We start from the raw sequence: 24,873 nt of genomic DNA, 5'->3' as shown, positions 1-24,873 counted from the left end.
ACACACTGCGTGGCTACCATTCCTATGTGCTGAAGACACGATTAATATGGCATAGAAATGGCTGTTATTGATGGAAATATATAAAGCTGAAATAGTGAAGTTAGATCTAAGTGGTGATGGTAAATCTTAAACTTAAAATTGACCAGGCCAAGCAGCTGTCCTATGAGCAGGTGACCTGCAGCATTCTAAAAGATATCTGAGAGACAGGAATCAGATTCCCTGCCTGGTTTGAAGGCTCCCTTTGAAGGGCCTTCCTTGCTGGTAAAGTAATTAGGAGAACCTGGGAGAATTCAGGACAGGCCTTACTACCCACTGAAAGAGTTCACAATCAAGCACAGCAGGCAAGAAGGATGAGACTCAAACTACCACCCAGAGGACAGAAATAGGGAGAGGGGCTTAGTCCTCAGGGCACTGCTTCATCCCAGGAGAGATTTTTGAAAAAGACCAATTCTCTGATTCTGTGACATAGCAAATTTCTTGTGCTGGTGACTCCCTCAGCATACTGAGGCCAACAAGGAGGTGTTGAGGTCTGGGCCGAGTCATCAGCCGAGGACGAGAGCTGTTCTAAACATAGAGATACTCCCAGAATGCTAACTGACAGCAGAAAAAATTTTCGGTAAACTCTTCTTTGAACTCTGGCATCCCAAATGCAACATGTTTCCGAAGGAAATCTGTTACAATGCCCTAGATTGTGTTTATCGATTATCCATATTATTTGGTAGTGGTAGAAAAGATTTAGTGAAACAGAAAGAACCCAGAGCAGACAATAAACAACCTGGATTCAAGTTCCAACTGTGTGACCTTGGTAAAATCACGTAACCTCTCTGAACCTCTGTTTCTTGTTTTATAAAACAAAGGTATTGGTCTATATATTCTCTATAGCTCTTCCCAGCTTTTGCATGTTACATATGATATCTAAGTTTGAGGTTTAACCCATCAACAGATTTTTCAAACATAATCAGAAGAGGTTACCCTTCAGCCAAAAAACAAATAAAAAATCACCCAACCCTCATATCATTTTCCTAGATTTCTCTACAACGCAATTGAAGTATCAGTTACAGGGGAGATGGGAGAAATGTTAATCTCATGGAATGAACGACAACCCTATTGCTAGTCTAAGACAGATGCTGCAAACTTCAGATCCTTATATTCAAAAGGGGAATTTTAAAAAAGATAGTTCAGCCAATGATTTGAAGACCTAGCCTTCACTTCATGTGATGGGATTATAGAGAATTTCCTGTCAATTTATTTATTATTTGAGTTCCACTCTCAAAATGTAAACATTTCACAAAACCCATGTAGCAGTCATTTAATTAACAGAGCAAATAGGTCTGTGTTGTAATGATCTGAAATCTTCCATGTAATACGCTTCTGTTCTGCCATGAGCCTCAAGTTTCCCTCTAAGATTCCTTGCAGCTTCCCACATTTTACTCACTTAACATCCAAAGATTAGCCAGGTTGCTCAGTTTCTCCTTTCCTCACAAAACCTACAGCCTTCCGGTTTAAAAATTCTCTGCCAAGCTCTGCACTGAATTCCCCAATAAGAATCACAGTATGACACTGAAGCTCAGAAAGGCAGCTAAACAAAAGCTCTGTAGCAGCAAATAATTTTGCTGGTTAATAGAAAAAGTAAATGTATTTAGAGATTAATGCCTACCCTTCAAAGAAAAAATCCATAACCTAAAACTTCTCGTATATGTCCTATGCTGAACTCCAGTTAAGGAGACATAACACAATGCTTCAGTTTCCTCCAAGAAACTGAGCTCAGCAAATGACCCTTCAACTCTGCACCTCTCCTGGGCCCCTGAGAAGCCTGAAATAGCCCAGGAAATAGAGGTAGAGAGGGAACTGTGAGCCTCACTGAGTAAGGCCCGTGCCTCTCAGTAAGTAGTAAGGGCTAGGTAACCTCCACACACCAAGAGTCAAGTCCTTCTAGGGAATAAGACAAGAAGGGGGCTTGCCTCACGGGGTACTGTGTCCTTCCCTCTGACCTCTATGCTGGGTGCCTTTCTTTGCCAAAAGCTAAGCCATTGAGTACAGTCCCTCCCTGACTTCCCTGTGTCCCTTCACTGAGTGGGGAGTGTATATAGAGGCCCTGTGGGCCTGCCTAGGCCAAGGGGCAGTGGGCTGAGGCATCTGTACTCACCTGGGACTCCAGAGCTCATTTGTCCAGACTCTTCCACTCCTGTGGTCTCTGAGAACCCCTTTTCCAGTGGCTACCTCTCATGCAGACCTCCATGTGTCAGGACAGGTTGGACCACCTGGAAGGGCAAATAGATGGGTAAGTTTACTCTGCTGGCTCAGGAAGAGGATGGGAGAGATTGGGGGCTGGGACATTTCACAGGAAATCAAGTAGTGGGGAAGCTGGAGGGAAGGAAGAGGGCAGAAGGGCATGTCTGGGCCAAGAGCTGCAAGGTAAGGGTGCTGATGCAAGAGGAGAGCTTTTCAGAGGTGCCCACAAAGTCCCCCAGTTTGAGAAGTCTCTGGGATAGAAAAAAGGGTCCTGGTCTGGGATTGCAGTAAATGTGCCCAAAACCTCTGACTCGATCCCTTCCTTTGCCTTGAGCCTAAGGCAGTTCAGGCAGAGGGACTCAAAGCAACCACAGGTCTTGGAAAGAGGATAGAGGGGGCCAAAAAGCCGATAAAGGGAGGAAACCTGGCTCTAGCTATGGGCAGGGAAGGAGAGGCAGCGGGGGAGCAGTGCAGATGCAGAGCAGTCAAAAGTGAGCCGGAGGGTGAGAGCATGCAGAACTCCCTGGCCTGGCCCAACCACTAGAGGGCAGGAGGTGGGGAGGGGGTTCCGTGGTACCTTCACCCCTTCCTTAGCTCCAGAGGCAACCCCTGGTCTTGATTTTCTAACACAAGCAAAAGCTAAGCTAGTTAACTGGGCGGGAGGGACCAAATTCCCCCAGCAGCTTCCTGAAAACTTCTTCCTCCCCAGGGAGAAGGAGATTGGGGTGAGGAAGGGTCTCGAGCTGTTCCTCCCTTCCCTACAGGGGCTGAAAGGGTGGGCATCAGATGCGAGTGTCTGGAAGTTTCCATCAGGTCCCTGTCTTACTAGGTGATGCGGCTATTTTCAAGAGGGGTGTGCATTAACAGTTTGAGGGTTCAAAAAGATTTCCCCCTCTCCTTGCCCTCCTTCCTCAGCAAAGGCAAAGTGGGGAGAAAGGGGGAGATCAACTCCCACTGGTCTTAGGCTGGCTTAACCGTCCTAAAGGGAGGGAAAGACGCACAAAAAGCCACAGGTTTTCACTTATTGTGAAGGAGAAGGGGAGGGGGTCCTTTATTCCATCCCATCCGGAATGAGACACCCCTCTCGGCAAGACCCCCAACCCAGATTAAAAGTGGGCAGCCTTAGCCCCGGCGTGCAGCCGCCCCAGCAGCTGAGCTGCAGCAGCAGTAGCTTCTTCGAGGAAGCAACAGTTGTCTGGCTGAGCAGAGGCGAGGACTCGCTCAGGCGTGCACGACGCCGGCTTCGGCCCGGTGCTCCTGGGCTCTGGAGCCCTAGCCCCAAACCTAGCCTCTGTAGGAGAAGGGAGGGGACTAGGGACACAGTAACCCCCAGCTGCCTGCGCTCCAGTTGCTCAACACCTTCTGTGCAAGTTCACTTCTCTTAAGTCACCTCTCTCCCAAATCTGGTGGAGGATCAGGCTTCTAGAGAGAGGAGGACTTTTTTTTTTTTTTTTTCCTGGCTGGGAAAAGGAGGGGAGTTTAAGAAGCAAAAGACAAAAGAGAAGCTGAGGGACACAAGGTGAAGCTATTTTTAATCTAACGTGGCTCTTCCGCCTCTCCCTCGCCGAAGCTATCGCTCCACAGACGGCCCCAGGTGAGAGGCGGGAAGGAAACCCCCCCAGAGCTTTTTCTTCTGCTCCATCTCCTTTGCAAGTCTTCGAGACCCTTTTACTCTTTCAAAATACGCAATCAGGGAGGGGAAGTCTCCTTTATCAGGGGAGAGGGGCTCTGATTTAGCCCTAGAGCTTGAAGTCCTCGCCTTGGGCGCCTTTCCGCAAGCTGAGCTAGAAAGATTGACTCTGTCCAGCACACTCAGCCTCCGTGGCCCTTTTCTTACTCGGAAGGAGGTAGAGTCTGGGTGCTCAGCTAATCGAGAGGGGAATGATGGTGGGCGTTTAGTTTGCTGGAAGAGCGGTGGTTGGGGTGCGGGGAGAACTCAGGCCCTCCCCTAAAATGTGTAGCTTCGCAGCCCTCGGGGCTTGGACTCTCATATTCTGAGATGCATCCTCTATCCGTGTCCATTCCCGAATACACCCGTGTGTGTCTGGGTGTCCATCTGGACCCGTCCCTAAGGGCGTCTAGCAATGTTTCTAGCTGGCAAAGGGCACGGGGCGCAGAGCATGGCGAAGGCCTAATTTGTGTCACTTGTAACCAAAGTGGTCATAACTGCAATGAGTGGAAGGGGAGGAGGAAGACCCACAGACAATCCCCAACCCTGCGGCTTTGCCCTTCTCTCTAAGACGGGGTGCCTGGAGAGGCCAGGATGGGGCTGCTGCTGTTACTGCTAAGCTGCTGAGTCGGGTACAACTGCATCTCTCAAAAGCTCCTTCTCTGCGGGGGTTTCCCCAGTTTTCGCCCGTTTTACCCACTTCCGTGCTACTTAGTTTAGAAAAAGACGAGATGAGGGGTACCCGAGGCTGCAAAACGCCCCAAATTGGGTTGGAAGCATGTGCGGGGGGTAAGAAGGGACTCAGGGGAGCAGGCGGTGCCTGGGTGTTTTCCCTGTTTTCGGAGCCACCCAATTCACCGCGGCTCCCTCACCTCCAGGTCCCCTGCGCTAGGACAGAGGATGCTGAGGGCCTCCTGCCCCTCCCTCAAGGGCTTCCCCACCCCCATACTGCAGAGCTGTATCATTAGGGTCAAAAATGACCAGAAAATGTCCTCGACTGATTCATATTCCAGGTACTGACTTAGCCCTAAGACCAGATTGTTTTTGTGAAGCGGGTGAATGGGGTTATTGCGGGGGTGGGCGGGGGTTGGGGGGAAGACACAACTTCTGTAAACTTTTATTGTATTTTAGCTTCTTCCCACTTCTCCGAAAACACACGCACATCGCCTGCTCCAATTCCCCCGGTGATACAAAGTCGATTAAAAGTTGGGGGTGGGGGACCCGCGCAGAGGACAGGCGGGTGACCAAAGCCTCAGCGAGCGCGGGAAGGACGGGAGAGAAAGGATGAATTCTTCTGTGGAAAACGGGGACAGGGATGGGAAAGGCTCGACCGAGCCTCTTCGGGAAGGTGTAGGCTTCGGCGATCGCTGGCCATCTTCTCGACGAGTGAGCCCTCCGCGAATGCTTTTTGGGGTAAGGGCTTCCGGCTATTGAGTTATGTACAGCAAGCCCAGACCGCAAAAAGATTCGCGAAGGGCAGAGTCTGCCGGATTCTTCGGTCCGCCGCCGCCGCCGCCGCCTTCTGCCCAGGATGTCTCCGAACCTCGGAGCTGAGCAGGCTGGGTCTCCCCAGCGCGCTCCAACGCGGCTCAGGCTTTCCACCCCGCGCGCCGCCCGCCCTCTCCCGCCCCTCCTCGAGCCCCGGACCCAACCCTGCATTTCTCCACACCGTCCGCGATCCCCCCAACTCGGCCCGCTCAGTCTCCAACGAGGTGTGTGGAGGGCGAGGAGCGCCGAGGGGAACTAGGAATCCCGCCGCCCAGCCTCCACCCCTCTCGCGTAGCCCCAGCACCCCGAGCCTCCCCGCCTATCTGTCCTATATTCCCCATTCCACTATCAGAGCTCCGCCAGCCCTGGCTGCAAGGTCGTGGATCTCTGAACAGGTACAGTTCGGATTCCCCCTAAAACCCCTCTTGTCCTTCCTAGTCCCCCAGCCGAGGTTCCAGCCGTGACTACAGGCGCTGCGTAAAGAGAAAAACTCCCCCAGAGCACTAAATAAATACAGACGAGGCCGCCAGCTCATTGGTGCGGACTAAAATCGTCACCCACCAATCAGGAGAAAGCTCACATTTTCTCTCTCTCTCTTTTTTTTTTTCAGAAGGGGGAGGGAGGAAAAAAATATTTCCATTTCTAATTATTCAACAAAACCCAGACTGGAACACGTTAAAATACTGTTGTTGCAAAAAAAAAAAAAAAAAAAAAAAAAGCTGGCCAGGACCCCTATTCCAGCCCAGGCGAGGAGAGGGGTGCAAGACATTGGGCAAGCGGGGTTCAAGAGAGCGACCTCTCCCAACGAGACCCAAGCCAGAAGATTCAGACAGAAAATGACAGGCAAAGATGAACATAAAATAAACCCAAAGTCCATGCTAGTCACCCTATTTCTAGAAATATGTGAATATCTCAATCCCCCCCCCAAAAGTTCTGAATGCTCACATAGGAAGGGTGAGGCTCCTCCCTCCACACCTTCCTCCAAACCTGTCTAGATATTGGGTGTCTAATGGCCCAACTCGCCTCAGGTGCCCTTTCATTGCTGCAGCCCTCCCCCCACTCCCTACCCATTCTGCAGAATGTTGGGGGGGACAACAAGGCGCAAGCCCCTCACAGACCGCCTCGTACAGCGACGGGAGACTCCAACATCTGCAGGCGGAAGGAGAGGGAGAAGGGAGACCAGGATGGAAGAGGGAGAGAAATAAATCTCTTTCCTTCGTTCACCTTCCTTCCCTCCTCCCTCTCTCCCTCTAGGCCCCTTCTGCCATCCTATCCATTCAAACTTTGAGGGGTTGCCCTCCTACTGCCCAGGGCAGCGTCACCCTTCCAATGGCCTTTCCAGCCATGCCCTCCTTGCCCCCCCCCCCCCCCACCCGCAACATCAGTGTTGGAGAACGGTGTGGGCAAAGGAACGTTCTGACCATCTCCCTCCCCAGCAGTAACCCCCCTGTGGGGAAAAACACAGCCAAGGTGGGATGTTGCAAACATTCCAAGAACTTGGGGGGGAAGTTGCCATATTTGTTCTTTGCAACCCTGGAATCGACGTGCGGGCAGGCGCGGGTGCGCACACACACTCTTCCTCAGCACGCCCGGAGAAAACGTAGCCAGACGAAGCAGTCGCTGTCTCCAAGTCATTGTCGACCCACCCCCTCCGCCCATCCGTCACCCTTCTTCAGCTCTGCGACCCACCCACCCTCCCACCGCCTCCCCTCCGCTCAGCGACCGACGGACGCACGCACAAACCCTCCGAGCGTCGGCCCGCCCGCCTCGCCAGAGGGGGCTCCACAGGCCGCACCTGCAGCGATTGCGGCGCTGGGCAACTGGGAAAAAAGTTCTGCTCAGCCGACCAGTGAGCCTACCGACCACCGACCGACCAGTACACCATCTCCCTTCTCCTTACCTCGGTCCGGAGGTCCCAAGAGCGTGCTGGTCCAGTCCACACTGCAGCCAGCTTGAAGAAGCCCCTCTCCAACGGGCCCGCTCCTCTCGCGCCCCTCCCCGCCCCCACGGGTATTTGCCCAGCGGCAAAGCGGGCGCTTCCAGGTGAGTATATAAGTTACTGTTCTGTGTGGGAGGGTCACGATCTTGGTAATTGCGGCTTTCCGAGTTTAACCCTTGCGTTACTGCCTTCCTCCAACTTGTTGAGGACTCGTCGGGTCGCAGGCTGAGCGAGCGTGCGCGCCAGCAAGCGCGCGGGCCGGGTGGGGGAGAGAGGTGCACCCGGCAGCTAGGGGAGAGCGAGGCAGCGAGCGGCGGAGTTCAAATGCACCTCTGGCAACGGTTTTCATTGGATAGGTCTTTCCCCCCAACCCCCCCTCCCCCGTTTGGTGCCCCCCCTCCCCCCGTCTCCCATGTAGGGGACGTCTCCAGGCGAAGTCACGATTCCTTCTCAGTTCGGAATGAACTGTGACTAGAGCCATGACGCAGCCAGCGCGCATTACTCACTTTTTGCAGTCACGACTTGGGAATCCGTGCTGGTTCCAACCAAAATTACACCGCTACCATTGAATTATTTAATAGGTTCTAGTTCAGGGGTAAACTTGTGCATTGTGTCAAGCGATGGGGGAGGGGGAACGGGGGAAAATGAGGTCATGGGGCGTTCTCCTCTCACCCCCTCATGACTCTTGGACCCCCCCCCCCCCGCGTTCCACGTGTTGCAAGTACTTTATTGTGCTACCATCCCTCCTGGCCCGACGCTCCCCCTACCCCAACCTCAGCTATTTGCTGTGCAAATGTGGCAAAATTTGTAAACACAACCGAGCAATCTGCGAGGCTGAGAGGGGTGAGGCTTGGGAAGGGAAGGAGTAGGTCCGGATGAATGACGAGAAGGCCGAGGGGTGGGCCGAGAGGCGCGAGCAGCTTTGGTTTGAGCTGAATTGTCAAGACAAAGTGTGGGATGCAGCGTTATTTGTGTTATTCTCTACATCAGTAACAGCCCGTTACTATTATGAGTTGAGGAATACTCAGTCTTAGCCAGGGGAATCTTCCCAGAGAAGGACTGCTTCTGAGCTAAAAATATTTTGACCCTCCCTCTTCCCTCCTCCCCACCCCCAAGGGCTGTGCCTTAGCTGTCCTGCCTTGGGGTCAGGTCACTAAAGCCAGAGGCTGTTGCTGAATTAGGATGGGGCAGAGGGAGCATAAAGTACCTGGGTTCTTTTTTCTCGCCTGAAGTCTGGCCCCCCCAGATACTTATCTCACCATCCCATTTTTTTTGTTTTTGTTTTGTTTTGTTTTGTTTTTAATTACATAGAAAACATCCCTGCGTGCACCTAAGCTTACTGCAGATCGGCAAGTTGCTTCATTTCCCCCACCATTTACAGCCCAACCTTGTGGGTCAGTTGGAGGATGGATTTTTATTATTCCTCTACGAGGAGTTAACATGTCTTTTTGTGCGCGTGATATTTAAACCTCCTCTGGCCTCTAATAACCTTCCTCCCTCCTCACCTGTCTGGCTACAGGTTTGGCCAAAGTGTCTGGAGCTGATTGCAATGAATCTCACTCTAGGTTGAGCCTATAATCCCAGGGAGTTGATGGTCTCCTCAATAACATTTGTCAACTAGAAGAAGACGACTCCCCATCCCAGTTTCTCTCAGAGCTGGTTCTCAGAAACGCTTTGGCTTTTGGTTTTAAGGAGCCGTGCGATGTTCCCAAGCCTGAATTCTCTGCGCATCGCACCGGCAACTCCTGTTCCTTGGCTTCTAATTCATTCCACCAACTCATTTGGGGATCCTATGACTAGGACGCGAAGGGGGAATAGTAAGAAAAAGGCCATAATGCACAGACACATCCTTACACGCCTCACAAGAATTGCAGAATGTCGGAGCGTGGGGGGCATGAAGTGGGAGGGGACGAGAGTCCGAATAAAGCAACCTATAGCCTCTTATTTTGAGAGTCACAATCATCGGAGAGAAATTTTTCAAACCCACTGGCGGGAAGATGCAGGAGCCTGGGAATGGAGACCCAGATAGTGTCTGGCCTCTGCGGAGAAACCCAGTGAGGCATCGGCTCTCGGTTCCTGAAGCTCTGGGCCTTGGCTCATCTTCGAATCTAACTCTTTGCTCTCCCTCCTTAATATTTTTTCCTTCCCTTCCCACTCACCCCCCCCCCATTCCCCAAAGCTCTCACCGAAGTCACGACTATCCCCTTTGAACATCCTTAACCCCCTCCTCTCCGTATCCTCCTTCTGCATCCAGGGCGGGGCTATCCGCAGTTGGCGCCAACTCCGCCCCCTGGCGCTCGGAGCTGAACTCGCTGAGAACCACGGAATTTTCAGCACCTGCTGTCCATGGACAGCTACCGCGCCCTGGGCCAGCGGGGACCAGGGTCGTGAGCCTCTGGCTCCCGGAGCGGAGCGCACAGGGAAGTTTGTCAAGGAAATAGGGATTTCCCCCGCCCCCTTTACCTCCCAGCCCTATTCATGCAATTTTAATCTTTATCGCATCGTCTCCATTAATCTAGCAGAGAGATGGCCCATTAAATCGTATCTGGGCACCCTTTAAGACAGATAAAATGGGAAGGGGAGGGGGGCAGTCGGGAGAACCGGACTCAACAGCGCCGACCCATAAAGAGAAAGGGAGTTGCAGCAGCTATTGATTCAGAGATTCATCTGGGTGATTCCCGGCTATGCAAGAATTTCCCCTTTCAGTTTCTTTGCATGCAGCCCCAAATTCATTATGCAAACACACAGGTATACCCCCTCACCCCCTACTCAGTTCCACCTCCTCTTTAGAAAGGGGTAAAAAGGCAGCCAAAAAGAACATCAGAGCATGCACAAAGTAAGCCTCAGTTCATACTCACAGTCTGCGGCATGCACATGACATAATATTACTTACCCAAATGGGAACTCCTTAAGAGAGAGAAAGAGAAACATAGGGGGAGGGAAGAGAAAGTGGAAAGAGAGAGGGAGACAAGAGAAGAGAGGAAAAATCCAACAATTAATTTCCAGACATAGTGGGGAGGGGGGGAATGCGGTGATGTCCAGGTTTTCTTCCACCCGCGCTGGCTTTTTATCCCAGTGCAGCCCTCGGTCTATTTCTGGAACACGATCAAACCCTGATGCTATTTTTAGCAAGTACTGAAAAAACCTGCACACACAAAGGCATTTCACTGGAATGTTACGTCCAAAACATTAAATGTGCATTAAGCGCCCCCTCCCCACTTTTTTCTGCACCACCAGACTCACTTGCATTACTGCAGATGATGTTTTTCAAAGCATAAAAATACCCAAATATTTCTTATATTCTTCCTCCCTCCCATTAACTCCTGTCTGCTTCTGCCTGTTGCAAGCTCCTCGCAGCCTCCCTGAGTGGAAGACTGGAATGGTTGCATTCTTTCGGAGCTGCAAGTCTCCATTAACCAGATTCTCTACATGCTGGGGCAGAGGGGAGTGCTTAGGCCCCTTTTCCAGAGGAGCTGCCCAAGAAAGCTCGAGCCTAATGCTATCCACGATGGAGATTCCCAAATGAAGGAGGAAAAAATCTATACCCTTCCCACGTTTCCCACCCATGCTTTGCAGAATCGCGCTGTTTGCAACACACCGCCTTTGGAAATGTATATTTTGAAAGCTTCATATGTGTGTGTTTTGCGTTCTAGTAATTTCACTACGAGGGGGCTGGAGAAAATAGACTCATGAAGGCAGCGCAGAGCAGCCGCCTTGAGTCTCCTTTGCCAGCCTGCGTCAGTCATCAGCTACTGACGTCACGTGCAGATTCTCCTCTTTGGTGGGTCTGGTTCAGCTGGGAAAAGGCTTCTGCTCGGAGACAGCGCTTTGTATTCAGCGCAGCCACTAAGCTGGCGAGGCAGCCGAGGCGGTTGCCACCCCAGGCTTGGGCTGGGCAGCTGCAGAGGAGGCTGCAGCCTCCTCTGCACGGGGGGTGGGGGGGGGGGGGGGGGGTGGGGGGGTGGCCCGAGGGCGTGCCTAACAGGACAGCCCCCTTCCCAAACGCCCTCCGCCTCCCAGTGCACACTAGGCTCGCAGAGATTTGCTCGAGCGTCCTTTCCCCGCCCTTTCACAACTGGCCACTGTAGCAGAGACAGCTATGGCTATAACTCGGATTAATTCTGTGTTTGGCGGACTGATAGCCCCGACTCCTCTAGTGACGCAAATAACAGATTCTACGGCTCGCGCTCTCTTCCCTGCTCCCTTTTTCTCCCTCCCTCCTCTTCCCTCTTCTGTTTCCTGGGCCCACGCATCCTGCTTGGTCTCCCACGGAATCAGCCAGCTACAGCTTCCAGGGGAGTATTAATCCAAGTTACAGACAGACAGACTCTCAAAGCAGGAACAAATAAACCTGCAATTAAACACACACACACACACCTTTGCAAATGGCCAGCAGCGTTCAGGGGCTGCCCTCTGGGGTGGGGGGAGGGGTAATTGATTCATAAATCCACCTGCCTCCAGGGAGTCAGTGGAAGGGGCTGGGCAGAGGCCAGGGACAGGGGACAGGGCTTACTGCTGCAGCTTTTCCCTCTCTCCTCACCACCTTAAAAGGAAAACCACCTCTATAAATACCCAGATGGCAGGGTATTTAGCAAATAAACAACTTTTGTTGAATGATAGAGGAGAAAATTCAACAAAGACTGCAAATACTCTAGTGACATTATCAGAACTTTTTAAGACTAGATGACGGTTTATCTTTTTCCCCTTCTCAAAGACCATGGGATCTTTTTTCTTCTTAAAATAATGTCCCTAAAAAATGAGCTCAGATGTATTAGTGCTATTTTTAAACCAATTTGAATGGAACTTGTTTTGTGAGGGTGACTGTGTGTGTGTGTGTGTCTCAGTGTGTTGCATCTGAATCTGAGGTTTTCAGCAGAAGACATGCCACACCTCGGCATGACAAAGGATTTATTGATTGGTGGAGTGATGGAGGTGGGAAGAATTCTTGCAGATTGGAAGATGTGACAAAATCACACACACATAGATCACCCTCCCCAAATCTACTCAGCATCCCAGATCCACCTCACATAACCTCTGTCCTGAAAGGGGGAGGGGGCAGGAAAGCAGAGAGCTATTTTCAGTCATGGCTTAGACATGGTTCATTTTCTTTATTAACCCTAATTATCAACTTTCCCTGACAATAGTTTTCCTTGATGCCAATAAACAGTTTTTCAGAAGTTGCCACTAGGATTTGGGGCACAAAGCCAGGAAGGCAGCAATCATGGGGCTGATCTTTACTCAGTGAGATCTTTAGTGTCCTCTCATCTCCGTCCTTAGGCACTCCTATCCTTTGTAACTTGCCTCAGAGATTTTGGTTTAAGCTTAAGGCCTTCTCGGACCCTCAATTCCTGTCTGTAACTAAGCCTTGCCTACTAACGAGAGACAGGATGGCTGTTCAAGGAGGACACCCTCTGGCAGCCCATCAGCAGCTATTTATTTTTAGCTCCATGAATGCATGTATGTATGCATGTGAGAACGTTGCTGCAGTGGGGAGGTGTGCAGTCGGGCAGTCAGAAGAAATCCCAGTGAGAGGTAGAGAGGTAGGTGGCCCTGGTTCTTCCACTGAAGATGGCTTATCATATAGGATCATCAGATGTGGCTTGACAGACAGAAAAGCTTTCCCATCATGTTCCGACAGCATTTTAATGAAGTCATCTTTGGATTAATGAAAATGTCAGGCTAAAGATCTTTATAAAGTCACACAGTAGGTATGTTTTTAGAGATATGCGTGGATATGTGTAAGCATAAATTCATTCACAGAAACCATATAGATTCTATATAAACTACATAAACTATATGTAGAAGAGACAATTTAGAATAACGTGACCTGCTTTCTATTTCTATGCTTTCTATAGTGGTTGAGTGCTCATGTATCTGACGTTTAGATCAACGCAAGTTCATTTAACGGCTTCCAGCAAACTCTGAATCTAGCCCTAACAAATGAGGTAAAGTTGGAAATATGAGAAATGTGCTCAGACTCTGCATCTCAAAACTTTGAGGGCAGCAGCCAAAATCATACTCGTCTAATCTTGGTTGCCTGGTGGATTCAACATCTCTGCTGTCCCTCCCCAGGAGAGGGTGTGCTCTGCCTTATCCCTACCGTGCTACTGTAATTATGCTGACTGATTAGTCTGGGGTGGGTGGGGGTGGTGCCTAGGAAGCTCAGCAGAAATATTTGCAGAAAGTTGGGCCACCAGAGCCAGCACCTCCGTTTTCCCTACACATCAGTCAAGTCCTTTGGTACATTCCTGGACTGGAGCTGGTGACCTTGGCTTTCTGAGCTGTCCTGCCAGTCTTTGCTCAGGGCTGTGGTGCCCAACTCCTGTCGGAGCAGTCAAACTAAAGACCCAGGGAATTAATAGACTGATGTGGAACCTGTCCAAGATGAAAACTGCCCTCTGCACTGCCAAGCCATTCCTGGGCATCCCGAGCGTGAAAAGGGCTGGTTTCCCCTAATGCTCCCCCAGAAGGCCTGTGGGGGTACACTGCTGTCACAAAGCCCTCGAAAAGAACTGAGTCTCCTCTTCCAGGGTGACCAAAGCCCAGAAATGTCCTGCCTGTGTGTCTCATCTCCTCTTTAAGCACCAAGAAAAATACCAGTAAAAAGTACTGGGTTTGAGGGAGGGGAAAAAAAAAACAGCTTCCAGGAAATTAACCAATAGTCTATTGGAGAAGATGACCAGGAAATAACACCTCTTAGACACCTCTTTGCCTAAAGGTGTCTCCATCAGGGAGCAGAACTATTTTGGCCTAAGTAAAGGATAGAGTGGGGGCAGAAGAAACCAGTAGTTTTTGAGTACCTACTGTGTGCCAGACACTACCTGGCAGGTTCTTTTATATAAATTATATAATACTTAAGGCAATTTTATGGGTGTCATCAATAATAATGTTACCTATCCCACTGCGTTGTAGAGCACAGAAATCACTTCAAAAATAGTAGTTATTTTTCCCATTTTAAAGCTAAGGAAGTAGAAATCAGATAGTTTAAGTGACTTGTCCAAAAGTTTTAGAGCTTGAAGTCGTACAATTAGGGATCTAATAAAATTCATGTCTGCGTGGCTGCAACATGACTCTATCATGTTGTTTCTATTCCTATATCTGGTATTTTAATCAGTTCTAGGCACCCTCATTTGGAGTTGGAGATGTATGGGACTTTGTCAGTAGTGACCTGAATAATGAAACTGATATATTCCTCCTAACGAGACCTTCAGCCAACAGACACGACCCACCCCTGGCCCCATCACAAGGCTTTCTGCCTGAGAAGAGACACCCTTCATCCTCTAACAATGAAAGCCCCCAGCTCATCCAAAACTCAAAGGTTTTGTCTGAAGCCAGCCAGTGTGGAGTGGAGATGCAGTGACCTTATGCCCATTTGGGCTGCTACACTTAACCATGTTTCCACCTCCACAAGGGAAGCCCCTTGTGTGGCACCTGGAAGGAGTTAGGAGGTCCCCAGTCCAGTCTTCCAAGAAAGCTGTCTTAAGGTGAGAACAGCAGCAAATCTGTATTTGGTTTGGCTAGTCATCTGAGTACTCCTTCACCCCTTTAGAAACTGGCATCCCTGATCATTTTCTTGATTCGGAAAACTTCAGAGGCTAAGCTATTAGCACAGTGGGGGAGTTTAGTCACAGCATGCATAATATAAGCTATTCCGAGATCCCCTTCCCCTGTTAAATACACGTTTTCATCACTTACCCTGATCAAGAGGTATATTCGGTCTTGGGAAACATTTCTTAGAAGCCAACATATTTGGAAGTTTGAGGACGACTTGCATGCTGGGAAAAAAGTGACTAGAATTCTACCCATCCCCCACTTCTTTTAGTTTCCATCGGCACTCAAAAGTCTCAACTCTAAAGCAACCACAGTGTTCAACTTCAGAACAGTTAAGACAATTCCTGCTTTTCGTATACCTCCATTATAAAGGAGCAGGCTCTTTCAAACGCCCTCTTCCCCTCCCTACACTATTCTAACTGCTGGACATCGTGGGGGACCAGATGCTAGATTCTCCCATGCCTTGGGAGAACAGGGACCTAGAGGACCACCCAGGAATATCTAGCGTGGGTTTCATGGTAAGGAACTAAGCAAAGACAAGAAAGCCAGAGTAAGCACATGACAGGGGGCTGAGACTGAAGGGGGGGGGCGGGACTCAGCATGTCAGCATGTTTTAGTTTAGCAGAGGCTAAATAGAAAAGGATCAGAGCTTGAAAAGCAAGAACCACAGACAGAATAGAACAATCTGAGGATGCTTCAGGATACCTGCATGAGTTTGGCCTTGATCTTATGGTTATCAGACAGTTGTCTACTACACCTGAATTCAGTGGACAGAGAGAGCTCCATCATAAATTCATGGGGGAGGTCTGGTGGGTCTAAGAATTAGCTGAACTTTTTATCCTTTCACTATTAAAGGAGCCTTGAAAATAGCTGCTGGTCTATTAGGCTTGGATCGCTATATCCAATAGGCCAATAGTAAAACACGGGCATTGTAGTTCTTGAATTCCTAGTCCAATAAATATAGGCTGTGGAACAGAGGAAGAATGGACAAGGATATCTGCTGGATTGGCCAGTTTTTTGTACTTAGTAGCAAGGCTATGAGTTAAATAATGAATTGGGTCTGAATCTTGTCATGAGAAGACACACCTTCAGTTCACACGTGAAAACCTGGCATCTTCTATTAGTTCTTCCTTACCCTTAAAAGTAGGAATAAAAATCGGGGTGGGGGGTAGAAAATGTACTTTCTGGGTATAGTGGGTTTTCACTACCTTTGGTAGTGATTGTCTCTATGACCTCAACAATTCTGATCTGGTTAATGCTGGAGGCCTGTTTTGTAGAGGTGTAGACTAACCTCGTGAGGCTGGACTAACTGTGGCTGTGCCTGACGGGCATGCAGATCAGTTGGAACCAAAAGAGGACAGACAGATCTTACATCCTAACAGGGTGAGTCTGACTCATCAGTACTGGGTTTCTGAGATTACTACAAATCATCTTAGACAGTGCTGGCAAATGTCACTTACCTCACCATCCAGGAACCTGTGGCTCAGAAACCACGAAGAAAAGCCTTGGGTCTCAAATGAAAATGTCTAGAGTGAAGCCATTGCAATATGGTAGAATGAAATGCAAATTTAATTGGAGAAAAAAAATCTAGATGATTCCATTCTGTGTTTGGGGCAATCCAATTCTAGGGCTCTTTCTCTTTCTCTCCTCCCTACCCCCACATTCTTGATCGCTCCAGTCATGAGTAAGCTCTTTCACTGTATCTGACTGGGATTAAGGGATTTCTGGTCTTTCCATCTGGTTTCAATTACATCACACTCAGATAACTTGGGTACCTGCATTGAGTGTGACTGCTCTGGCAGAGGGTCTTGCGACTTCATTTTGCAAGAGGTAGGATTTCCTCTTGTTTTCCTGCCCTGCGGGCTGACTGTTGGGCTGAGTCTGGCACGAGATAAGGGTAGGAGAGAGGGAAACTAATGTTAGCCACCTGGATATAACTCAGAAGGGAACTTGCCAGAGAGCAAAGCCACTGCCAATGAGAGGGGCACCTCAGAGAAAGAGCTGAGTGGGTAGTGAATGGAGGAAGGATGGTGATCAGGAAGGGGTAATTATGGCGAGGGTTAACAGGAAGATGAACGTGAGCAGCAACATTGCAGAAAGCATGAGGCAAAGGATGAGGTGTGTCCTGGGTGTTTGAGGACTGCTTTGAAAACTCATCTGGTCTCCTCTTGGTCGTTGGCGCTCCTACAACAAGCAAGAATGAAAGGGATATGGTGTCAGCAATCTACGTACCATCACTCACAGTTCCCTGTGAGCATTCAGTTCTAGGCTCTCCCCTCCCCTCCTTCAGTGGTTTAATTTTGGCTTCCCTGAGAGTGGCGGGGATACAAGGGGCAGGTACTCAAGGCTACAGTTAGGTAAAGAGATGCTCAGCCTTACCAGCAAGTGGCCAAATACGAGTTCACTCCAAATTGGCTGGTCTGGACCAACTATTCATCAAGAAGTCATATTTCTGGCAAAGTAGAGTTTGTGGTATTAACAGGTCAAATCAGAGAGAGAGAGAGCTGCTTACACTGGTAGCCGAGGGTCAGAAGGTTACATCGTGGACAAAGATTTTTAACACAACTACTCTGTTTAGGACAATGACAGCTCAACAGCTCAGGAGGTGCTTCAGAAAGCCCACTCTTGTAGCTGCTGTGTTACTATCAGCAGGTACCATTCTGATGCCATTATGACATCACTATACCTGTAGGGGAAGAAGCAGCTAGTAGGAGGTCTTGAATAAGGGTGGGGAGAGTGCTAGGTAATGTCTGGTATGGCTGCTATTCCATTGTGTAGATTTAGAGACACGGCAGTGAAATTGGAGACCAGTGACCAACCCAAAGAGGACTTGGAATGCTATGACTTACCCATATCTCAGATCCCCAGGAAGAACCAATGCAGAAATGCTTTGAGGTTCTCCTGCGTGAAAAGGGTTACATCTTTGCATGGTACAGGAGAGTTTAAATAATATTTGAGATTCTTCCAGGGACTTGGATACCTTTAAAATGTGGGCTGGTGAGAGACCAACCTTAAAAAGATAAGTGGCTTGTATAATTCCTAAAATGACTATCAAAGGAGTTCATTTATGAACAAAACAGAGAGGAGTGACTCAGGACAGGATCTGTATGTAAATCAAGGAGGTGGTTTCATAGTCTATTTTCTACAGCTAAAAAGCCCAGTCTAGACCAACCAAAAAGTCAGAAGTGGAGCTGAGAGGGAAGGTTCTGGTCTTGCCTCTGCCATTTGCTCCTAAAATCTGGAACACGTCACTCAACATCCTATAAAATATGTGTACTGTTACCTGCCCTACCTACCTCACAGGATTTTATTTTTAAAAACATAGGTGTGAACATGTTCCACAAATTTAAAAAAAGGCCTCACCTCTGTAATGGAAATTCTTCTTCGTCACTGTGCTAGTTACTCTGCTTTCTTCAGTTTGGTCATCAAAAGGAGAGCACAGATTGGACAAGCACAGCCATGTACTTAATTGCCTGCCTCATGTGCTGGATCTTTTAAAAAGCAAGGTTGAAATGCTCTAGGCCCCAGGAAGTGTATGGAACAATCCTAGAGCACAGCCTGCTTATATTAGGTGATGAGAATAAGCTTCACTTCCCATGTCACATTGTTCCTTGAGTCTTACTTGAGTTCTCACTCAGGAGAATCCTAAGAACCATGAAGGTCACGGAGGTGGTCTGCTAGTCTCTGGTGACACTAGGAACTTAACCTCTCCAGGTCTGGGCTGCCTCATTTGTCAAACCCTGCCACATGCAAGTAAGATGCTTAGCACTGTACTGGCACCCAATAAATATGAGATGGAATTATGAAGGAAGCAGAAGGAATCAATCTCGCATTTCATCTTCTTTGGTGCCTTGGGATACTTATTTTCTTCTAGGTTCATGGCACCAAGATGCTCAGATGCCTCAAATTGATACCCACAGGACAAGACAGGATGATTCTTCTGAATTTCTATCAAAGGACCAGTAGAGGGAGCTCCCGAGTAAAACTTCTCTTCTCTGGTCCACAGTTCCTTTATTTCTCTTTAAAACCAATCTCTGCCCAGAGGCTATGGACTTTTTCTTTACCAGAAAAGTGGAAAAATCTGGAGCCTTCAGCAAAAGACTTTTATCCAGTCCAGCTTTCAGAGAACCCAGGAGTTCTTGAATTTTAGAGATAGCTTGAGTCCCATGCCAAGGTTCAACTCTTGGGCTCCAGTTGCAACTTGGTGTAAAAAGGGTAGTTCCTATTGGGTCTGATCCCAGGAGATCTGGGGCTGAGGCTTTGAAGCTAACACTTCTCTGACCCTTTGAATTTGGAATATCCTCTCCCCACAAATAGCTAGATTCATAGTCACTAAAGGATCTTATAAGCTTGTGATAAAGCAGTCATGGAGCCTGCATACTGTTAAGCAGCAGAGTGAAGGAAATAGTCCTTGCCTGTTCTTAAGAGCCTTTAAATGCAAGCATCTGAGAAACCAAATGATGGACATGGACTCTCTCTCAGATAGACCTAAAATGGCTGCCAAAAGGTGGCAAGATGGACTCTGAAGCTCTGAGCTAAACTTTCCCACAGTTCCTTCTCTGCCTAGATTCCTCAGGTCAACCAAGTGGCACAAACCTTTTTTTCTCATACTTTTTGGCTCACAGTTAATCAATGCAATAGTAGGAGCCCCAAGAGATGGTGGGAGATCTTTCCAGTCTTTCCTATAATTAACATTTGCTCACAGTTTGATTTTGATTAGCAGTGACCTCGTTTCTTTTAGGGTACCCAGGGGGCTCTGGGCCTCACCTACTTACAGGATGATACATAGCTCAGGAGGAACCCAGAATAAGGGGAAGACATGCCATCCAGGAAGGTTAAGAGAGCTCCTCTCCCCTCTTCTGCTGGCATGAGATCAAGAGTAACAATAGCTGATATTTGAGTATTTACTAACCTCAGGTGCTGTGCTAAGAGGTAGGTCTACATTGTTCCATTCAGTCCTTAACACCAGCTCAGTGAAACAGTTCCTATTATAATTTCCATTTTAAAGTTGAAAAGCTAGGGCTTGGAGAGGCTAAATAATCTGCCGTAAGTCAAAAAACTAGTAAGTATAGCAGCCAGTATTCTGAAATACAGAACAGCCCCTCCTTGGGCTCTAGCTGGGTTCTCCAGGACATATCATAGTTGAGTTCCCTTCAGCATTAGAAGTTTCCAAGAGTAAAGAGAACCTGGGCAGTGGGATGCATCTTGTTAAGTCCCAACCAGGACCAGTGGAAACACCTGACATTCCTTCTCGTTCCAGTATCTGATTTCCATAGGGCAAATGCAACCTGCCTCAAGAGGAAAGAATGCCACTAGGATGAAGCAGTTTATCTTCTTTTCCCTAAGACAGTCCCTCAGACACCTGGCCAAGCCACAGAGAACAAAAGGGATTCGTTACATCTTTGGAAAATGCATTGAACTTTTATAATTCGTGGGTGAACTAGAAGACTGATGGATGGGGACCTAGTTCAGGAGTCGAATTCTTTAGGTCCTATGCCTGAAAAGAAAAGACTCTTTGGGAACTACCATTAATAATCATCTGGGGGTGGGGGTGGGGTAGGTAATAGGTTTTATCAGCAGCTCTCAAGCCATGACTCCATCTACCCTGATTCGTAACTTTGCTGGCTCTGTTCACCCATCTCTGGTTAAGGGTCAGTGCTGGCTCCTTTGACATAGAGGGTTGGACCAGGTAGAGAAGGCAGCATTTGCATAGCTAACATCATAGGAGGCACTTCTTTTTAATTGTAGATCACAAGGATCCTGCCTTCAATCACCCCACGAGCTTGGCTGGTCCTGCGCTTCCTCCCCTTCTAGAAGTCAACAGAGGGAAGCTGTCCAGTGAGAAGATGGGCTTCTAATAACAAGGGGGAGAAAAAATAAAGGAGCTACTGCCTTGAAGAGCCAGGAAACAACTGGCTACAGGAAGAAGATAGGACTCAGACCCAAACAACTGGCTACAGGAAGAAGATAGGACTCAGACCCTTGGCCGGTCCCCTCATCTCTAGGGCTGACACCAAATGTTTTGATTCATGGAATAATTTGCTGCTCTGGGCCACCAGTATTACCAAGTATATAGGTTCCAATTGTTTTAAAATGGTATGTTCAGTTACAAATCAAAATACAACTTTGGACTGGATTGTAACTTAGGAGAATTACTAACGTTTTGGTTGGATCTCAGGCTCATGCATATGAGGAGTCCCTTCTGATTAGGGATTTGTGGTCTGGTTTACTTCCAGGCTCTGATAGGGATGCACTGAGCCCTCACCAGGGACTAGCCTTCATCATATTGCAACTTGCTTCATCTACATCCTGCTTTAGAGCCTTCCAGAGCCAAACTAGTTACAGAATATTTATGTTTTCCTTGAAATCCCCTGCAAATGCATGGCAGTCTCCCAAGAGGGACCCAAAGGGATGGGGTACTAGGGACAGATATGCCTTAAGAATGGGGGAAACACAGGAGCAAGCATTTATTGTGCACTTGTTATACTCCAGGCAGTGTCTTAAGTACTTACTATATATTCATTTACTCCTCATCATTAACTTATGACATGGGTGCTATTATTATTCTCATCTTATAGATAAGGAAACAGATTACTGAACTCGTCCAAGGTTCAAGCTGTCTAGCTCCTTCTCAGCCCTACACTGGATTCTCTCAATGGAAGCATCTCCAAGGTGCTGTCAGGAGGGCTGGGCATATATAGGCTCTGAATGAAAAGGGATCCGTATTCAGTCTTGTGTTGTATTTGCTGTAGATAGTCTGCTGAATGCTGGGGACTAATGGGCCCAGTGGTTGCTCTGAGGCCGGAGCAACCACTGACCACTCCCTTCCAGGGCCATAGAAGGAGACTGCGATAATAGTACCTTCTCAAACATGCCTGTTCCTCCAAGCACCTCCGAGACGATTATTCAGCTTGCTCTGTACACCAGTCATAAGCTTGCATACACTGTGGGACTGGTTGGCTCTGATCCCCTTATTTTAGGTATGAGGCTAAGTGCATCACCTAATTTCACTAGGTTAGGGCAGCAGAGCCTAGACCAGAACCCTGGTTTTTGTCTCTTGGTTCAGTCAATCTATGTGATCATAGGATTTCTGAAGACTAGAGGAACAGATAAAGGAATGTAATAGCTGCTGATGAAAGAGACTACTGGTACTCAAGACCCTACCTTCTAGAAAAAGAAAGGGAGGTATTCCTCTAATCTGTTTAGGGGAACTGAAGCCTGGAAGAAGAATCAGCTGGCCCCAGGTCACAGGCCAAGTTAGGGAATGAGCTCATTGATTTCTGTTCCCAAATATCCAGCTCACCAGGTTCTCTGAACGTGAGGTAGCTGGTTAAGCTTTTAACAATCTGAGAGCTTATAAATCAGCAGGGTAATGTAGAATAGGGGAAAGCCTCTCGTCTTGGCGGACGTGGCTAAAGAAGGAGTTTTCAGGGAGGCGTAGTGGTGATTTTGCTCTTCTTTTTTCTCTTACGTCACCTCCCCAATTTCTGTTTTCCAAATCTGTGTGAATTCGATATAGAAAAGTAAATTGAGACAAATAATTCTCATAATGAATTGGGATCCGCACTCCTGCTCCAGACTGAGAGGCTAGGTTGAAGCTACTCCCTGCAAAGTAGATCTGCTCAGGTTTGTTGGCTCTCAGTACCCAAGATGTGCTGGTTAGGGTAGGTCTTATATGCTGGGACCCATAATCCTAACATAATCAGCCCATGGGCTTCCACTAGGATGAACTGCATAAAAGGCTGGCCTCCTCACCAAATATTGCCAAGGGTCTCCGGGACTAAAAATCTGAATCTTAATGGATGGAACCTATTGTTCTTCCCCAACGGGTACATCCACACCAATTAACACACTCGTATAAGCTCATGGATCCCTGATAGAATGGGACATAGGACAGCTACATTTAGAAGAGGGAAAGAAAGCCTATGGTGACTCATTGGTCAGGCAAAGACTTATAAGAACCCAGGATTAGTGAGAGTCTCACCAAAAGAATGTGGGCTGCTAAAGGCTTCTAAACTATGAGTACCAAGGTGGCAAGCAGGATCCATGTCTTAGTTATCTCTGGATTCTCAAAATCTAGTATATGGTCTGCTATCTAGTGGATCCTCCATAAATTTTTGTTGAGCTCCCAATTTTGATGAGGCTATGGGGACCAGGTAACGCAGTAGTCCCCAACCTTTTTGGCACCAGGGACCAGTGGGCCTATGAGAATCTAATGCCTGATGATCTGAGGTGGAGCTGAGGCGGTGAGGCTAACACTGGGGAGTGGCTGCAAATACAGATGAAGCTTTGCCCCCTTGCCTGCCACTCACCTCCTGCTGTGCAGCCCAGTTCCTAACAGGCTACCTATGATACTGGTCCATGGCCCGGGGGTTGGTGTCCCCTGAGGTAAGGGATTATTTCTTCTGTTCTCCAAGGGGAATGAGGTCATTGAAACTCAAGGTCTGGATGAGGAGTAGACAGTCATACCTGCCTCCAAGGAATCACGGAGGGACTCTCACAATTCCCAAGGAGACCTTGGAACATCTAGTCGTAGAGAGGAGACTCAAGTCTTGCCTCTAGGCTCCAGTGAGTCAAATGCAAATGATCTTCTTACCCATACCTCGGGGTCCAGACCTGTGCTAAGCATTGACTGGGCCCCTTTCTCCTTACTGGGATGCCTCCCCTTTCAGGACTGGGGACTGAGGAGGAAAAAAGGTTTATGGGCTTTAAGTTGAAGTGAAAGCTCCAGGGAAGTTTCCCAGGCTTGCTCCTAGCTTGGCGACATCAATGGAGGACAGTTCCTTTGGATTTGAGTAGGGTTAAGGAGAGGGGATATAGATTTTACCCAGCACCTCCCAAGAGGTGTCCCTGTGTATGTAGAAAGGTCTAAGAATGACTCCGCTAGCTTCAGAAAAGGAAGAATCTACCCAGGAGGGAAAGATATGGTGGAAATGCTACCCCACAACGTGCCATTAGAAGATGCTCCCAAGTCACTTTTCTGATGCTTCCTTGGGCCCATCAATGGCCAGAGGTATAGTAATAAAAATGACAATAAATAATAATATGTCAGACACTTGTATGTGCCAAGCACTGTGCCAAGCCCTTTACAAATAACTCGACCTTTTGAGGTAGGTACTGTTATTCTCGTTTTAAGTTTCGAGAATCAGAGGATTCAAGAGTTTCAATAATTTGCCAAAAGTCACATAACCAACCAAATACAGGAGCCAAGATTTGAACCCAGGTCTCTTTGGTTGCAAAGCCTGAACTATTCATCATCATACTGTCCTCAGGACACTGAGGAGAGTTCAGCTTATCAGGGACCTAAGTCTACCTCTACTGCTGAGTGAGGTGGCAAAGAGAGGAAAATAGGAAATTAAAAAATTTAACATCTGCCTCTCCACATACTTATGCACAGACACATGCATCATATATGTAGAGCACTGTACAGTGCTTTTGGATAAGCCATCTCTCTTCCATTTTACTTCCAGTGGAGTAGGTGAATACTCTCACTATTCAGGTGAGGTGAGCAGGTCACAAAAAAGCTAAAAATTTGCCGGAGATCATACATCCTCTTGGTTGCCTGAATCCCTTTGGTTTGATGCGAAACCCATGGGTCTTTCACTATAACATATTTCCACAATAATGAGACATACTCAGAGTCAGCTAGCATTTATTAAACACCCACCACTGGTCAAGCACTATACAAGGCTCAGTCACAAACAGTAAATAATTATTCATTGATTGGTTTTCCAGCATACTAACTGGGCTATCACTGCAAGCAGTCTCCAAGTCTAGTAGAGGTTATATAAAAAGATAGAGTAATTCCTTTCTCTCTTTTCTCTAGGTATCTCAGCACCTTAGTTCAAGCTAAATATTTCACAAAAAGGTGTTGCTGTCACCTAAAGGACCAGACAATAAAGAAAAACTAGAATGAGGCTGAAAAACACGACTCTCGAACTCCCTGAACCAAGGATGGAGGGTCGATAGTGTCTTTGTTCTCTAGGCGGGATGC

At 48.1% G+C, this 24,873-nt stretch overlaps 1 long non-coding RNA gene across 1 annotated transcript in view; it reads right to left on the bottom strand.

Moving 5' to 3' along the window:
* The window catches only part of LOC105289990, an 87,467-nt gene extending 79,852 nt beyond the window's left edge, over positions 1 to 7,615 (bottom strand). Inside the window, exons 1-2 of the long non-coding RNA XR_002779563.1 lie at positions 7,290 to 7,615; positions 2,147 to 2,261 (exon numbers count right to left, since the gene is read on the bottom strand). This is a non-coding gene — a long non-coding RNA (uncharacterized LOC105289990). The remainder of the gene's footprint in view (positions 1 to 2,146; positions 2,262 to 7,289) is intronic.
* Positions 7,616 to 24,873: the final 17,258 nt, after the last annotated feature.

Source organism: Pteropus vampyrus, unplaced genomic scaffold (assembly GCF_000151845.1).
Source record: "Pteropus vampyrus isolate Shadow unplaced genomic scaffold, Pvam_2.0 Scaffold31, whole genome shotgun sequence".
NCBI classification, from domain to species: domain Eukaryota; kingdom Metazoa; phylum Chordata; class Mammalia; order Chiroptera; family Pteropodidae; genus Pteropus; species Pteropus vampyrus.
This window is presented reverse-complemented; position numbering and strand designations above follow the sequence as displayed.